The sequence below is a fragment of the Carlito syrichta genome, unplaced genomic scaffold, assembly GCF_000164805.1.
Source record: "Carlito syrichta isolate Samal-C Ts95f unplaced genomic scaffold, Tarsius_syrichta-2.0.1 Scaffold303604, whole genome shotgun sequence".
In the NCBI taxonomy this organism is placed as follows: Eukaryota; Metazoa; Chordata; class Mammalia; order Primates; family Tarsiidae; genus Carlito; species Carlito syrichta.
In genome coordinates this window covers 783,374-797,665 of record NW_007247700.1, presented here as the reverse complement: position 1 = coordinate 797,665, position 14,292 = coordinate 783,374, and the positions used below count along the sequence as shown (strand labels likewise).

The 14,292-nt window shown below is 54.4% G+C and overlaps 1 protein-coding gene across 1 annotated transcript in view; it reads right to left on the bottom strand.

Moving 5' to 3' along the window:
* Nucleotides 1–10,056, bottom strand: part of KCNJ10 (potassium voltage-gated channel subfamily J member 10) — a 31,005-nt gene extending 20,949 nt beyond the window's left edge. The window contains exon 1 of the mRNA XM_008058724.2: nt 9,607–10,056. The gene's annotated coding sequence lies outside the window, so the exon portion shown is untranslated. The remainder of the gene's footprint in view (nt 1–9,606) is intronic.
* Nucleotides 10,057–14,292: the final 4,236 nt, after the last annotated feature.

Sequence of the window (14,292 nt, the reverse complement as noted above, 5' to 3'; positions counted from 1 at the left end):
CTGCTGGGCTCCGGCGATCCTTCTGCCTCAGCCTTCCAAGTAGCTGGAACTACAGGCGCGCGCTACCATGCCCAGCTAATTTTTTATTTTTATTGTGGAGATGAGGTCTCACCAAGTTGCCCAGGTGGGTCTCGAGTCCGCGGGCTCAGGCAATCCACTCACCTCAGCCTCCCAAAATGCTAGGATTACAGGCTGAGCCACCAAGCCCAGCTACCAGCGTAGCTCTTGAATGAGTTTCTGCTGCTGTGACCCTATCCACCCTCCCAGTCCCAGCACACCACTACGCAGTCAGCCTCAAGTCCCTGGCCTCAAGTCCCTGGCACCCCAGTGGGACACCTCTCCTCCCTTTTTAAGACATCTCCTCCAGACTGCTGGAAGATGCTACAGACCAGAACAGCAGAAGAGGTGCAGACACCCCAGTAGATGCTTGTGTCAATAGGTATTAGCTGGGATGTCAGAGCCAGGCATCATAAGGACTTGTGATGAACTGAGAAGGCTGTGGGTTGCTCTCTACAGGGACCTCGAACCTGGAGCGGGAGTCCGCTGGTGGGAGGGCAGGAAGTACAGGAAGGTGGGCCCACCCTGCCTTGAGGCAGCTGAGGGGTCAAGGTAACCTTGGGAGGCTCTGGACCCACAGCCTGTTTAAAGTCCCTCTACCTGTTCTTCTCCCCCACCCCCGCCATACCCCCACTCTTTCCCATAAAGGTGGGTAAAAGCTCTGCTAAAATTGTCTTAGATGGGGTGGGACTATCTAAGTGAAGTCAAAAGACCAACAGTTCAAAAAACAAAACAAACAAAATCCAAACCTAGAGGCAAGAGACCGCCAGTCTCGTCCCAGCCTCACCACCAACTGCCTGGACACATTCTGTCACCTCTAGAATCTTGTTGGGAAAGTGGCAACAGTTTTCTGTCAACCTCACAGGGCCCAGAGGGGCTGGTATACGCCCCTGTGCCCTGGGCAAGTGCAAGGACAGTCACCCTGACCAGGCACGGCTGTGGTTATCCACCTATGGCTCAGGCCAAGGTCCTTGGCTGGGGCGGGGGTCCTGGACCACACAACTCTCTTTGCACAGGGGTGGGGTGGGGAGCCGTGCTCAGAGTGCAGGGAGGCCGTGTCCGTGGTTAACGTATAAGCAGGTGCGGTCTGGGGCAGCAGGACATTCTCAGCCCCAGGGCCACATTCTCGAGGTCACAACAAGTGCAAACTTGTTATAACCTGTGTCAGAGCAGCAGAGGGCAGCAAGGGCATGGGGGGAGGGGAGTGAGGCTGGGGTGCCCGTAGCTGCCTAGGGGTGCACGGAAAAGGGGCGGGGCGGGGGAGGACAGGCATGTGGGTGCGTGCCCCGTGGCTGGTGGTGGACGCGTGAGTCTGTGGGCCTGGGCTGGCGTGTCAGGCGGCATATCCGCCCAGGCGTGTGTAGGGAGCCGTGTGTGGGGCCACATAGACGCGTGTGTGTCTTTGCATATATGAGCCCAAGCGAGTCCCTGTGGTGGGAGGACGAGAGACGCCCAGGCCGGCAATGGAGCTGAGGAGTGGGCAGACGGCTGCCCCTTCCTCTTCCCAGGCCTCACAGACCTGCATTCCAGCTCCGGCCACGGCCTGCCCCTGGCCCTGTAAGTGGGCCTCTCCCCTCTGTGTGCCCTCCAAGGCCTGCCCTGTCAAACGCCTATCTCCCCAGCCTGCCCAGGGAGGGGGGGTCGCCTCCTGCCCATCCCCCCTGGCCCTGGGCCCACTCCCCTGTGCTCTCTGGGCCCTCCGGACACTGGGCCCGGGGGGGGTTTGGTGGGGGGAGGCTCTGAAAGCAGGTGACTGTTTGGGGGAACTAGGGGACAGAGCCCCCATTGTGCCCGCCCCAGAGCCGCCTCAATGGAGCTCTCTGGCACAAAGGGGCTTTGACAATGGGCAGGGCATTAGTATGCAGAGCCAACCCCTCAGCCCTCTCCCTGTCCCACAGCCCAGGGGCGGGAGCGGGGGTCTGCTGGCAGAGGGCAAGGGGGGTGCAGGACTGAGGCTGAGATCTTGGCCCACAGGGGCTCCCCTGAGGGCACTGCCCAGGAGATGAGGAGGAGACTAGACCAGGGCCCCCAAACATGCCCTGGTCAGAAAGGACTTTCCAGATGGAAAAAGCCACAGGCTGTAGGGACGGGGAGAGGCTGTGGGAGGCCAGACCCCTGGGCCCCAGGCTGGGCTCTAGAAAGAGGTGGGTGGGCAAGCGGAGTCCACCCACATTTCACCTCAGTTTTACCATCCCTGCAAGGGAACTGTGTGGGCAGGAGAGGAAAGACTGGACGGCAGATGGTGAGATCTCCAGCCCAGGCAGAGGGTATGTGCTCGGGCTGGGGATCTCTGGGTCTCCGCCTCCTTAGGCACCACCTCCGTGAGGCCCCCACCTGCTGTGGTTCTGGAGGTTGAGGAGCCGCCACAGGAGAAGCAGGAAGCAGTGATGAGGGACCAGGGTCCCTGCCCACATGGGCTCCTCCTGGGAGTTCAGCCTGAGTCAGTGAAGGTGCAGCTGGCAGCCAGCTCCAGGGACCGGGGCTGACGGGGCCAAGGAACCGGGACTCGCCCTTCTCCCCATCTGCCTCCTCCCCTTCCCCAGTCTGCGGGGAGAGGTTTCCCTTCCCCCAAGGGAACCCCAGCAGGTGCCCCACCCTCACCGACACCCTCAGCACCACTAGCTGCCTTCCTAGGTCGCCATGTTCTTCCCTGTGGCATCACAGCACAAAAGGCCGGGGTCAGGGTGGGGATGGTGTGGGAGCCCAGAGAACGGGCTGCAGGCAGTAAGTGGGAGCAGGCACCGTGGAGAAGCAGGGTCTCCCAATCACACTCCTCTGCTCTGGGCCAGTGAGCCCCAGGAGACAGGGCTGGGCACTTGATAGAACTACTCCCCACAAGACAGGACAGAGAGATCATCTGGGCCCTAGAATGTCTTCCCAGCTTTCTCTCCCCTCTCTTGATGCCTAGAAGTCCTCCCTGTTATCTATCTGCCCTCAAGGCTTCTTGCTGTGCTGCCCTGGGTCTTGGAGGGCTCACCTGGAGTTGCTGAAAGGTAGGGTCGGCTTCCCTCCCACTCTCAGGACTCCTCCTCCTGCCTCCGCACGCAGAGTCTGGTTGGGAGAGTATAGACAGGACTAGGAGCCAGAACTCCTGGGCTCGGGGCCCCACCACTCTGTCAGCTTTTCCTGGGCGCTTGCACAAGTCACTTTCCTGCCCTGGGCCAGGCCCCCCGTCTGTGCATGGGACGGATTGCCTCTGCCCCTCCCATCTTGGGAGCCCACGGGCAGTGGATTCAGGGGCAAGGCTCCAGAATGTAATGAGCACTCATGTCACAAAGCACGGGGCTGAGCCCCTTTCTAGTATTATGTCACTTACTTCTTAACAACTCTAAAAAGTAGGCACTTTTTTAAAGCCTTATTTTATAGACGAGAAAGTTGAAGCACAGAGATATTGATAATCTTGCCCAAGGTCATACAGCTAATGAGTGGTTGAACTGAGGCAGAACTTATATGACTAACCACTACTCCACACTGCCTCCCTAATGAAAGCATTCACAAGCCCTTGGGCAGCTGAAGGAAATCAGCCAGGATATTCACGTGGACCTGGGTAACTGAAGCTGTCTTCTGAGGTTCCTCTAGACCAGCCATTCTCAAAGCATAGTCTAGGGACCCCTGGGGATTCCTGATACCCTTTCAGAGGCTCTGTGAGATCAAACTTACCTTCATGATAATGCTAATAATACATGATTTTCCCTTTTCACTTTCATTATTTCACAAGGCTCAGTGGAGTTTTCCAGACGCTACATGACAGAGAATATTGCAACATACTGAATGCAGAAGCAAATGAGAAACCACCTGTCTTTCCTTATTAAGCCAGTCATTTAAAAGATTTGCAAAAATGCAAGACAGTGTCACTCTTCTTGTTAAACTTTCTGCTTGTTTACTTTGGAAAATACATCCATTCTTAATATATATCTTAAAAAGATGTCATTTTGTTAACAAGCAACAGGTTTTTTGTTGTTCTTTTAAAATGTATTAATAATTATTTTAGGTCTCCCCAGTGTTCATTTCTAACATGGTAAATATGGATAGATCTGACCCACACAAACAGAAGCTCTTTGGAGTCTTCAGTAATTTCTAAGAGCATAATAGGCTCCTGAGATCAAAAAGTTGAAGAACCACTGTTCTAGACGCCAACACACCCTCTTCTCTCACCGGCTGCCCACCTCTCTTACAGTATGCTCAGCCGGGAGGTTTAGACGTGGGGAGAGAGTGTGCACCTCATTCTAGGGGAGGACTAGGATCGTGTGGAGCTGGGAGCCCATCCCTGTCACACTAAGAGGTCAGACGCCCCACTTGGGAGATGTCCCCACAACTCGAAAGCCCCTGCTCAGAGGTGTGCTTAAGACAATGGGGTTGCCCCAGACTGAACTCTGACCTCTGCCCTCTTTTCACCTAGGTACCTGCTGACAAGCCCATCATCAGGCTGGTGAGGAGAGAATGGCTCCATGGGGGCCTGGATACCCATGTGGTTTTGGTGTAGGGGGCCAACAATGTTTAGAGAATTATAAACTGGGGGTTCTATGGAATCTTAGGATTACACAGGACAGGGTGGCTGGTAGAAGGAAAGGGGTTTCTCTTGAAGCTCCCTCGAGAGGTTAATACCAGGTTCTTATACACACCCTGCTCCAGGATGTTCATATAAACTTCCAAAGTCAGGGTCCCTCTCCCAGAATGAGTAGTCAGAACAGTTTCCCACCTAGGATCAAACTGGACAGTTGCCACTGAGTCCTAAGAGCTGGGTTCTTTGCTTGGTGCGAAGGAGTTCGGGGAGAGAAGAGAGGCCTCTGCCAATCTGGCAGGGGCACAGGCTCCACCCTAGAGGAGCCCCAGGACCGTGATTGAGGCAGGTTGTCCCTCCAATATCACCATGCATGGGGCATCTGGGCAGAGTCGTAGACATGAGGGACAAGCAAGATGGCAGAGCAGAGGGGGAAATAGGAGGCCTGGAGGTCTGCGGGGGGCAAGGCTTGGGGTGGCCTGTGAGAGGGCGCAGAGTGGGCGGAGGAGTATGGCTCAGACACGCTACGGATATGCTCCCCGGGATCAGGGTCTGAGTGCAGTCCCAAGGGGTGGAAGTCCTCCCTGCTATCTGCCCTCAAGGCTTCTTGCTGTACTGCCCTGGGTCTTGGAGGGCTCACCTGAGGTTGCTGGGGGAAAGGTAAGGTCAGCTTCCCTCCCACTCTCAGGACCCTACTCCTCCTCCTGCCTCCACACACAGAGTCTGGTTGGGAGAGCGTAGACAGGGCTGGGGGGAACGGGAAAAGGCATAACATCATTGAAGACTGGGACGGATGTGTCTGGATAGGGAAGGGGCAAAGCAAAGCTGATGCTTTGTCATGACAGTTTCAGTGATAATTTCCTGGTAGAGTACCAAGAGGGAATCAAGGAGAGAGAGGGGCTAGAGCCAGGGAGGTTATTAAGGAAGCTGCCATGGCAGCCAGGCTGATGGCCAATCAGGGGACAGGTTTGGGAGGACACCTGGACCTGAGAGAAGTTATGGGGACAAACTTGGGATGGGAGAGGGCCAGGCAGGATGCAGAGGAGAAGAGAGAGAGGCAGGGCCACAGGCGGCAGGGGTGAGGTGCGGGGGTAGAGAGAAGCTGGTGTCTTTGGCTGAAAGAGAGAAGTTGCTGAGGAGGGGAGAAAAGACTCTCTGGGGGAAGACTGAGCTCAGCAGCTCAATTCACATTTACTGAATCCAACTGAAGGCAGGCCATCTGCTTGGCAAGAGCTCATGGCCTCAGGGGCTGTGGGCACAGAGACCCCAGCTCAGGTGATGCCCGGCCTGTTGGAACACCAGCCTAACTTGCTTGGTCATTCTTCCTCCTTCCCAAACTCCAGACGGATGGCAGGAGATGACCTGGGCCAGAATCTCAGAAAAAAACACGGTGAAGGGCTAGGACAAGGTTCAGGAGCCAAGCTGAGGACAGAACAGAGAAAAGTAGGGAGTGGGAGGACCATGACGACAAAGACGCTTTCCCAAGTTTTCTGCCATGGGAACTGTTGTTGCAGAACGACCATGATGGTCCTACCGAGTCTCACCTTTCTAGAGGCCTGAAGTGCTCACTTGGCCCTCTTTACACACAGGCTCCATTGCAGGCCCTTTGTAGGTATCAACTTTCCATCCTCAGCTGCTAGGAGCTCCATGGTGAGGATGAGGAGACTTGTATAGATTCTCAGTGTAAGCCAGGATTCAAACCCAGGAATCTGACTCCAAGGCTGTGCTCTCAACCATGGTGCCCACTGCCTCCTGGTGTAGGAAGGAGCCCCGGGATGATGATAGGGCATTGTGCCAGCCCCCCAGGAGAGGCCCCTGACATTGCCACAATAATACCTCTACCTCTGAGCTTCCCAACTCTTCTTGGAAGCATTAATTATCAGCTTTTTTTGTTTGGGGGTTGGTTTGGTTTTGCTCTCCCTTTCCTCCCCAGTCTTCAGTGCAAACGTCCTTCCTTTCATGAAATGTGCTTCCCCAAAATCCAACCTAAGTGCTCCCAGCTGCAGCTTTGCCCTTTCTCCAGGTCTTCTGCCATCGGAACAGCTGCAGAATAGCCATGATGGCCCTTCCGTGTTGCACCTTTTTTGGAGGCCTGATGTGCTCATTCAGCCCTCTCGAGGCCTTGCCTTCTCCAACCTCGTCCTCCAGGCCACATAGCTCCGTCCTTACTTCTCTCCCACATTCCAGAGCCAGCCCCTCCCTTCCCCCCACCACCTCAAATCCAGGCTCCAAGCTGGCAGACACCCACGGGAGGGTTTTTCCCACAATTCCTCTCTCTTTGCCCTTTCAAGGTTCTAATGGGGGAGGGGAGGAAGAGGGGCCACCCAGGATGCAGTCTCTCCATGAAGAAAGGAGGTAACATGCAGATTAAACTCAGATGGAGGAAGAAAGGCATTAAACTCAGCTTGCAGGAGACAGAGGTCATGTGGTAATCTCAGAAGGCTCCCATTCCCTGGAGCTGCCCCGCCAGCCACCTTCATTGGGTGCTAAAACACTTAGATTCCAAATCTCTCTTTTCTCTCCAATCTGTCTACAGCTTCATCTCAACGATGTGCCTTGGAGTATCCCTTCTCTCCACCCCCTTCCAGGGCCCCATGCTCTCCTGGACAGCTTGGCCTCGGCCTGGACAGTAGCACTGACCAGTCAGGCAAGAGAAGAATCTAGGCCGAGAAAGGGAGGGAGAGTGGAGGTTTTTTCTTCCGTCCTAAATAACCTTTGGCAGGAAAATTTAGGATCTCCATTGCCCGATGTCTCTTTCCCCGCCCACACCTCCCCCCCACACCCCCAACGATGCCAGGAGGCTCGGCCTAACTTTCCAGCTTGTGTACAGAAACCAAGTATTTTGTGGAGACTGGGAAGCCTCCTTTGAGGAAATGGGTCTTCCTGCATGACCCACCTCTAGAACCCTAAACCCCATATCCCACCAATCACAGGATGACTTCAGAGGGCTTCATGGGAGCCTACCCAGCTCCAAGTGTCCCAGCCTCTCTGGTCCCTAGGGAAAGGAGGTCCTTGGATCTTCTGCTGATCACTCCCTTGTAGCTCAAGCCACCAAAGCTTATGCAAATGAGCTCATGCACAGGGTGCAACTGGGGGGTCCCAGGGCACAGTTCAGTGCGGAGCACGGAGGTGGGGAATGCCAGTGGGCAGATAACGAATCCTCCCATACAAGCATACACACCCATAGACTGGATGTGGGCCAGATGTTGGGGAGACAGATTTATTTCCCTCAGGGTAAGGGGCAGCAGTAGGACTTTGCACCAGAGCCACAGGAGGCATGGGACCATAACCCTGCCCCCACCACCACCACTCCCACCCCCCCACCTCACCCCCAGTTGGTGGAGTCATTGCCATTTGATATCCGCTGAGACAACTTGGCTGCTCCAGCTCTGGGTGGGGGGTGGGGGATGGCTCAGAAAACAGCAGCTCCTTTCAGGACCCAGGTTGGCAAGGGCTTTGGGAGGCTGGACCGGCCCAGATCACCACCCAACACCTCCTCCTTCCCTCCCTCCCTCACCACCACCACCAAAGGACTGGGGGAGGCGGGTGGCGGGGGGGAGGAGTTGGCACTGCCCAGGCCATGCCTACTGCCTGCACAATCCAGCCCTGGACCCTCTCCCTGGCACGATGCCTTCCTGCTCCCCTGTTCCCCCATTTCCTACTTCCTGAAGAACCAGCCGTGAGCCAGGATACCTGGTTCCTCCTAGACTTGGCCCCCCCATGCCCAGTCCACCCTGAGGAATTAACCAGCCCTACCACTCAGACAGAATGGTACCCACCATCATATTCAGAAATTCTCGGAGATTAGAGAAAGTTTTCAGGATGAAGCAAGTTGAACTCAGTGGTGCTGCTGGCCCCACCTGAGGTTGGTTTCCTGATACCAACCTCCAGGCCCTTCTCAGCACCCCAGAACAAGGATACCTCTCACATGGGAGCCCCCAATCATCCACCATCATCTCCCTCCCATCCACACCGCCCAAAGTAGTCCCAGTCGGGAGAAAAATTTAAACCCCACAGCAAGAGCAGACTGGCCAGAAATCTTTAGTCGAAATTTGTACTGATGAGCAACATAATCAGACTTTAAGCTCCTCTGGTCTCCTCTGAGTCCAAGTTTGTACCAATTTTTCACCATTTCCACTTCCCCATCTGCCTCACCCTGCCTGGGGTGAGGATTACCTCAGTGAAACCTCAAGACACCAGAGACCCTCCCCACTTGTTCCCAGCGTCGTCCTTCTACCCACACCTGGATTTCACTCTTCTCCCCAAATCAGAAGTTTCAGCCTTCATCGCTTTCCTAACACAGGTGCTCTGGGTGAGTTCCCAATGCTGAGAGGGCTGGAATGGGAAGAGGCATCTCTGTCTGGAGGAGGAAGCTGGAAAACCATCTGCCCTTTTCACTCCGGCAGAAGTGACCCTGCTCCTGTCCTCCTGTGGATCTCGGTGTGAAACAGCTGGAGTGAGGTGTGGGGTCATGGAGAGGGGTGTCTTGAAATGGGAGCCAAGTCAGAATGGAAGAGTTTGGGTGGACAGGGGTCCCAAGCACACAGGCCGCTGCGTCTTCTACTCTAAGCTGCGAGTGTCTGTTTTTCTCCCCATGTGTGAACTAGTGATCAGTGGGTGCCACTATGTGATTGTCACTGTGTGGGGGGAGGAGCTGGGCATGGGGAGTAACCTGTGGATACTGGGAGAGGGGACTCTGCCTGGTGTGTCTATGGGGGTTGGGGGGGTGCGTGGTTATGGTGGTGATCACAGTATTCACTGGAGGAGCGGGGATGCAACTGCAGGTCTGCCCACCGGGAGGGGGCATCAGGAAAGCCCCTTCCTTCGCTTAGAGGGCAGAGGCGGCCGGCCTGGGTGGAGGTCTCTTCGTGGACAGCCCTTCCCAGCAGGCTCCGTTTGAGACCACCCCCGGCAGGCGGCCGGGGAACTGGACCCTACGGCTGAGGCCAGCCAGGGCCTGAAGCGCTGGGCTCCAATGACCCTGGAGAGGTGGGAGGACAGAACCCGGCCGGGGCGGCAGCACTCCTTCATCGGGGCCAGGGTCTTACCTTGGGTCCGAGGTGGAGTAGCCCCTCGGGTGGGCCGCGGGGCAGCGGGGCAGATGGACGGACGGGGTGGGCAGGAGTGAGGAGCAGAGCCGCGCGACGGGCAGGGCCAGGACTCTTAAACCCGGAGCTGGGATCAGATAAGGGCTTGTCCGGGGGCCGGGGCCGGGGTCGGGCCGGCCGGGGGCAGAGCTGGGCTGGGCCGGGCCGCCCCCTCCCTCCGCAGCGCCGGAGCCAAACTTTGTGTGAATGGAGGGGCGGGAGGGGGCCGGGCGGGCGGGGCGGCGGGGCTCGGGGCCGGCCAATGGGAGAGCGGAGCGCCAGGCTCGGGCGGTCGGGATTGGAGGGCCCGGGCAGGGGGCGGGGCGTAGGGCGAGGAAGCGGAGACCCAGACAGATGGAGGCGCAGAGAGAAATGCCCAAAGACAGAGACCCAGACAGACCCGGGAGAAAGGGAGATGCAGAGGCGATACGCGAAGCGATAGCAGTCGAGCTGGCAGGGTGACAGGGGAAGGGAGACGGGGTAAAGGGAGGCGGTGGGTCAGAGCCGGGCGGCGAGAGCGGGAGCCGCGGGGGCGGGCCCGGCGGAGTTAATGAAGTGGAAATGCACTGGGGACCTGCCAGAGGCCTGCGGCGGCGCGGAGGGCGGCGCCCGGGAGCCGGCTGGGGAGGACCAGGCCTGGGCTGCCGGGGCTGCGGCGCTGTATCCTTCGGCACAGTTCCCGTGCTGTGCCCGGTGTCCTAAGCACCGGGTGCGGTGCTGTGTGCGAAATGCGCGGAGCATCCTTCCAGCCTGCAGCGCCTTCGTCCTGAAGGAAAGACAAGCGCAGTGCGGGAGGTGCTGAAAGGCCACCCACCCAGGGGGCTCCTGGCAGGAGCGGGAGGAAGGGCGTGGTTAGGGTCCCAAGAGATGCGCAGGATTCAGGGACTAGGAGATGGTGGGAGGACATGCGAGGCAGAGGCAACAACATCGCAAAGTCCGGGGGCGGGGGTGGGGGGGGGTGGGCGTGGAAATACAAAGAACTTGGAAAACAGCACCTAACTGCCCCATTTACTAGAGAGCAGGGCGCTGGTTCTCAAGCCTTTCGTCACCAAGGACTTCTCTCGTTACCCGAACCTGTGTTTGGAGGTTTGGTTTGTTTTGTTTTTTAGAGAGGAGGTCTCAAACTCCTAGGCTCAAGCAATCCTCCCACCCTGGCCTCTCAAAGTGCTGGGATTATAGACATGAGCCACCACGCCTGGCCTTGGGAGAGTTTTATCCACAATCTGCCACTTAGAACTTATTAAGTAAGAAAATTATTTCCCCATTTTTGTTCACAGACATTTACTAATCAATAACCTGTGTTGCCATATGAAGTTGATATCAATCCAGAAAAAAGGAACTAGGAACGGAGCTTAGTCTAACCTCTAAAGGTGTGAATGTACACGTCAAATAGCCCTTGTGGGAGAGGGGGAGAACTAGGCTAAAGGTTAGGCATCACAGACAGTGTGTTTGTGTTGAAGAAGAAACAGAGGGCCATGCCAGCTCATAGTCAGGCCCAGTCTGTAGACAATGGAGAGCAATGGAAGGTTCTTGAGTGGGGGGAGACGAACCCATAGCAGAATTTTAGAAACATTAGTCTGGAGGTGACCGAAATGGTTTGAAACAAACAGACATAGTAGGCAAGTAGACCAGATGGAAAGTAACTGCAATAATGTAGTCATGAAAAGATGGGAGTCCAAATCATTGCGGCAATGGTGAAAAGTGGAAGAGAGAAAATGAATTCAAGGACTGAGAAATACCAAGAAAATGAAAAGACTTTGAGGCCCACTTGACATGATGAACAAAGAGGGAGGCTTCAGAGGTCAAGCCAGGGTGTCAAGCCAAGTGATCAGGAGAACTGTGAAGTCATACATGGGCATAGGGAAGCCCAGGGGAGGAGCCCACCTGGCGAAGAGACTGCCGTGGGGCAAGAGGAGGTGATAAGTTCAGAGCTGGGCAGTGCGCAGAGGGGTCAGAGCTGGGGAGAAAAGGAGGCTGTTGCTGCTGATCTGGGTGAGTTGAAGCCATTAGAGCAAGCTAGCTCTCAATGAAGACTGTGCAGAGAAAAGAGAGCCTGGCACAGAAAGTGAGCAGGGTAGGGAGGAGAAAGAGCCCCAAAGAGTGGCAGAGAACCCACCAGACAGGCAGGAAGAAGACAAAGAGGGTGTATGCCACAAGAGCTGAGAAAGGAGACTATTAAGGAAGAGGCTCTAATGGTGCCAGGGAGGAGGCATTGGTTGTGGCAGTGAGACATAGTCACTGTGACATTTGAGAGTAGTTTCAGAGGTGTGATCAAGGTAGGAACCAGATTCCAAGGGGTTACCATGAAAAGGTGAGAAGCTGTTAGCAAGAGTCATATAGGTTACATGTTTGAGGACTTGACTCAGAGAGGAGAGAAACCCAACAGAAGGCAGAACAGTGTGCTAGAAATGATCTCTTGGCTTTTCTCTTCATGCTCCTGGTGCCCTTGTTCCTAAGTCAATAGGGGTGAGGCGATGTGGCAAGACAACCCAAGCACCAGCCTGCAAGGCTGATGGACAAGCTTTAAGGCACTAGGACTGGGGCATCCAAAAGATCCTTGAGGACATTTAGAGCTAGAGAGCACTTGGAAGCTCTGATAACACTCCAGAATAAACGTGAAGGATACCAGAGACAAAAAACCAAAGGAGCCGTCATGACTTATGGAATTATTAACAGACATTTATTGTGCGCTTATTTTTTTCCAAAAATGTGATCCAAATATTTAGCTTCAACTACCACCCACGTGTCAGAACCTCCAGCCACCGAGATGTCCATTTCAAACTCAGCATATTTAAAGTAGGCCACGTCATTCTGCTTACAAGAGTGCTCCTCTTCGTTGACTCTCTACCATGGTGAATGCACTACCATCACCAACCAACAACAAGGCAACTGCCCAAGTCCTTCATCCTCCTTCACCTCGTCTCCTTCATCTAATCAGTGCATCTACTGTCTAGGCCACATCAACACTGTTCTCTTCCTTTCTATCCTGTTGTCACTGCTGTGGTCCAGGACACCATTCCCTCTTACCAGGGATACTGCAGTGGTCTTCTATTTGGTCCAGTTTTCCTCCATTCTTCCTCTACTTTAATAATTTATTTATTTAAAAATAATTGACTGGGCATGGTGGCTCACACCTATACTCCCAGCACTCTGGGGGGCTAAGGCAGGAAGCCTGCTTGAGCCCAGGAGTTCGAGACCAGCCTGGACGACATAGGGAGAACTTGTCTCTACAAAAACAGCAAAAATGCAAAAATTTAAGTAATTAAACACCAATAATGTACTTCCTTCTGAAACAGAAATCTGACCATGTCATTTCCCAGTTCAAAAACCCTCCATAACTACCAACTGCCTATAAGCCAAGTCCAAGCTCCTTACCCCAGAATGAAGGCCCACTATAACCTTGACTGGTGCCATCCCCCCCTCTTCTTCTACTGCCCCTACGCACCCAAACTACAGCTACTTCCATTATACTCCAGGTTCAGTCGTGTGTTCTCTTTCTGTATCCTGCCCCATGAGCCGTTGTCACTGACATGGGTCCCACTATTGTCTCTGCGTGATGCTCGGATCTCTATTTCAGTCCTACATTCTCTCAGGAGCTAGTTCTAGTTGTCTGTGGGGGATTTCCACCCCAACTGGACAGGCCCCAGCTGAACTCAGCATCTTCCTTCCCAGGGCTGGGGTACTCATGACTTCCTTATTTTTGTGTTACTCCTGGTCAGTCATACTACAAAACTGAAAATGATCTTTTCTCTTCCACCAGTGCCCTATGCCTCATTCCTGTACATGTCAATGAAGCTACTCTGTCACGTGTCCCTTTGCTATATCTGTCTAAGATGTCCTCTTTCATTCCCAAGATCAGGAAGATCAGTACAGCACAGAACCTGACCCACCTTCACCCTTCTCTCCAGTCTCTAAGGAAGAGACAACCTGTCTTCATCAAGCCGGTCCCCATGCTCTTGTTTTAAAACCCTAAACAGGTGCCCCTTGTTCACAGGCCACAGTCCAAACTCCTCTGCTCAACACTTAGGGCACACTTCTGAGAGGAGGGCAGAGAGAATCGGAGGGCGGGAGCACAGAGAGCTTGTGGTGAAGGAGGAAGTCTCTGGAGAAGTTCCTTCCAAATGGTCGCTACTTCTCCATCTACTAAAATCCAGAGTGGGGATGGGGTGGGGTAAGACTGGACAATTAGTTTCAAGTCATAGAACAGCAAGGGGGCAAGACTTTGTACACAGGTAGCTTCAACAGCCCTGTAATGTTCTAAGAGAATGACTTAAACTGACTTTTTGTTCTTAAATTATGCTTTATAATATATATGCTTAAATTATGTTTTATAGTATTATATACATATATGTATATCATATATACATATATCATCTATTTTTTTTCTGAGACAGGATCTCACTCTGTCACCAAGGCTAGGATGCAGTGGCTCAATCATAGTTTACTGCAGCCTCAAACTCTTGAACTCAAGTGATCCTCCCAGCTCAGCCTCCCAAGTAGCTGGGACTACTGTACAGGGGCATGCCACCACACCCAGCTAATATTTTATGTTATGTTTTGTGGAGATGAAGGTCTTGCTATGTGGCCCAGGCTGGTCTTGAGCTCCTAACCTCAAGCTATCCTCCTACCTTAGTCTCCCAAAGCACT